We start from the raw sequence: 4,211 nt of genomic DNA, 5'->3' as shown, positions 1-4,211 counted from the left end.
AGGGCTCGGCCCATCTTCCACCCGAACCAGCAGTTCCCAAAGGTTACAGACTGATGAGAAGGAGATCTGAACGGCCAGAGAGCAGAGAGATCTCTGCCAAGTGCGCACCTAAAGTGCGCCCCTGCCCTGCCTGATCCAGGGACCAGGAACCCAGCATTGGGACCTCTGTTCCCACCCGGTGGCTTTAGGCGCAGAATAGGGCTTAGACCATCTGCCATCTGGACCAGTGGAGATCCAGGGACAGAGACCAGGTACAAGGGAAAGGCAAGAACATATCACTGACAACAAGATGGCAAGAGGAAAGCGAAAGAGCATATCCCAAGGAAACCAAGACAACCTGGCAAAACCAGTACCCAGCTGTCCCATCACAGGAAATATTGGAATGCCAAATATTCCAGAAAAAGAAGACGTGAACCTAAAATCATACCTCAAGACGATGATAGAGATCCTTAAACAAGAATGGGAAAAAAAGCAAAAAGAATCAGAAGCTTTTAAAGAATAAACAAGAAAATCACTCAAAGAACTCAAAGAACTAGAGAAAAACAGAACCAAAGAGATGAAGGAATGGAAGACAGAATTTAAAACGGAAATTGACACAATAAAGAAAACACTAAAAGAGATAACCCTATAGGTAGAACATCTAAAAAAGAAATCAGAAGTCACAGAAGCAAGCATTTCCAATAGACTAAAAGAGATGGAAGAGAGAATCTCTGGTACAATATTGTAAACATAGAAAAAACAGCCAGAGAAGATGCAAAAAACAAAAAGCTCCTAACAAAAATGTCCAGGAAATCCAGGACACAATGAGAATACCAAACCTAAGGATAATAGGAATAGAAGAGGGAGAAGAGTATCAACAGCATTTTGCTGTATACAGGAAACTCATCTCAGAGACAAAATCTCAGAGAAAAGGTTGGGAAAAAAAAAACTTCCAAGCAAACAGCCCCAAGAAGCAAGCTGGAGTGGCTATTTTAATATAAAATAAAGTAAATTTCCAACCAAAAGTTATCAAAAAAGATAAAGAAGGACACTTTTTACTCATTACAGGGAAAATCTGTCAAGAGGAACTCTCAATCCTTAACATATATGCTCCAAATACAAAAGCACCCACATTCACAAATGAAACCCTAATAAATCTCAAAAAATAACCCCACACAACAATAGTGGGAGACTTTAATACCCCACTCTCACCAATGGACAGAACATGGAAATAGAAACTGAACAAGGACACTGTAAAACTAGCATTGACTATGAACCAACTGGAATAAATAGATATCTACAGAACATATCATCCTAAAGTAAAAGAATACACCTTCTCATCACCCCATGGCAACTTCTCCAAAATTGACCACATAATTGGACACAGAACGAGCCTCCATCGATATAAGAAGATTGAAATACTCCCATGCATCCTCTCAGATCACCATGGTATAAGGCTGATCTTTAACAACAACAAAGACAACAAAAAGCCCACATACACAAGGAAACTAAACAACCCTCTGTTAAACAATAGCTGGGTCAAAGAAGACATAAAGAAAGAAATTGAGGATTTTCTAGAATTCAATGAAAACGAAAACACAACATACCCAAACCTATGGAATGCAATGAAGGCAGTACTGAGAGGAAAACTCATAGCCTTGAGCGCTTCCAAAAAGTAACTGGAGAAAGCATTCATCAGCAACTTGACAGCACAGCTAAAAGCTCTAGAACAAAATGAAGCAGATACACCCAAGAGGAGTACACTACAAGAAATAATCAAAATTAGGGCAGAAATAGACCAAATAGAAATGAAAAAGAACAATCGAAATATCAACAAAACCAAGAGCTGGTTCTTTGAGAAAAACAACAAGATTGGTTACCCCATAGCCAGACTAACTAGAGGGCAAAGAGACAGTATACAAATTAACAAAATCAGAAAGGAAAGTAGAGACATAACAACTGAAACTGAGGAAATTCAAGAAATTATCAGATCCTACTACAAAAGCCTATATTCCACAAAGTTGGAAAATCTGGAGGAAATGGATGACTTCCTAGACAGATACAAGATCCTAAAGTTAAACCAGGAACAGGTAAACAATCTAAACAATCCCATAACACCTAAAGAAATAGAAGCAGTCTTCAAAAGTCTCCAAACCAAAAAAGCCCAGGTCCAGACGGGTTCTGTGCAGAATTTTATCAGATATTTATTACAGACATAACACCAATACTCTCCAAATTATTCCAAATGAAAGAATCAGATGTAAAACCTAACTCATTTTTTGAGGTTTCAATAACCCTTATTCCTAAACCACACAAAGACCCTACAAGGAAAGAGAACTTCAGACCAATCTCACTTGTGATCATTGATGTAAAAATAATCAACAAATCCTTGCAAACCAAATCCAAGAACACATCAAAATGATCATTCACCATTACCAAGTAGGCTTCATCCCTGGGTTGCAGGGATGGTTTAATATAAGGAAATCCATCAATGTAATCCACCATATAAACAAACTCAAAGATCAAAATCACATGGTCATCTCACTAGATGCTGAGAAAGCATTTCACAAAATTAAACACCCCTTCATGTTAAAAGTCCTAGAAAGAACAGGAATCCAAGGTCCATACATAAACATAATAAAAGCAATATACACCAAACCAACAGCCATCATCAAACTTAATGCTGGGAAACTTGAAGCAATCCCACTAAAATTAGGGACTCGACAAGGCTGCCCACTCTCCCCTTCCTATTCAACATAGTACTGGATGTCCTGGCTGGAGCAATTAGACAGCAAAAGGAGATCAAAGGGACACAAATCAGAAAGGAAGAAGTAAAAACATCACCCTTTGCAGATGACATGACTGTGTACTTAAGTGACCCCACAAATTCCAGCAGAGAACTCGTTTAGCTGATAAACAAGTTCAGCAAAGTGGCTGGATACAAAATTTATTGAAACAAATCAGAATCCTTCCTATATTCAAACGACAAACATGTGGAGAAAGAAATTAGGGAAAAGATACCCTTCACAATAGTCACAAAAACTATGAAATACCTTGGTGTGATTCTAACTAAGCAAGTGAAGGACCTGTATGACAAGAACTTCAAACCTCTAAAGAAGGGAACCTAGGAAGATCTCAGAAAATGGAAAGATTTCCCATGCTCATGGATTGGAAGAATCAACATTTTAAAAATGGCCATCCTACCAAAAGCAATCTCCCGATTCAATGCAATTTCCATCAAAATTCCAACCCAGTTCTTCATTGAGTTGGAAAGATCAATGTGCAATTTCATCTATAATAACAAAAGACCTAGAGTAGCGAAATCCATCCTCAATAACAATGAAACATCTGTGGGAATCACTATCCCTGACCTCAAGCTATATTACAAGGCAATTGAGCTGAAAACTGCATGGTACTGGTACAGAAATAGGCACGTGGATCAATGGAATAGAACAGATGATGCAGAAATGAGCCCTCATGTATATGGTCACCTGATTTTCGACAATGGAGCCATAAACATTCAATGAAAAAGGGCAGCCTATTCAACAAATGGTGCTGGTCCAACTGGCACTCAGCATGCAAAAGAATGAAAATAGACCCTTTCTTATCTCCTTGTACAAAGCTCAAGTGTAAGTGGATCAATGATCTCCACATTAAACCAAATACACTGAAACTATTAGATGAGAAAGTAGGGAAAACCTTAGAACACATAGGCACGGAGAAAATTTTCTGAAGAAAAGACCAATGGCTCAAGCTCGAAGGTCAAAGATTAACAAATGGGACTTAATAAGATTGAAAAGTTTCTGTAAGTCTAAGGACATCGTCAAGAAAACAAAACGGCAACCAACAGAATGGGAAAAGATCTTTACCAATCCCACATCATATAGAGGCCTAATATCCAAGGTATACAAAGAACTCAAAAAGCTAGACACCAGAGAATCAAACAGCCCTATTAAAAATCGGGGTACAGAGCTAAACAAAACGTTCTCAATTGAGGAATTTCAAATGGCTGAGAAACATCTAAGGAAGTGCTCGACATCCTTAGCCATCAGGGAAATGCAAATCAAAACAACCTTGAGATTCCACCTCACACCAGTCAGATTGGCCAAGATCCAAAACTCAGATGACAGTAGATGCTGGCGAGGCTGCAGAGAAAGAGGAACACTCCTCCACTGTTAGTGGGGTTATAAACTGATACAACAACTCTGGAAATCAGTCTGGTGATTCCTCAG

The sequence above is a fragment of the Micromys minutus genome (assembly GCF_963924665.1).
Source record: "Micromys minutus genome assembly, chromosome: X".
Taxonomy (NCBI): Eukaryota; Metazoa; Chordata; class Mammalia; order Rodentia; family Muridae; genus Micromys; species Micromys minutus.
Note: the sequence above shows the minus strand (reverse complement) of the source record.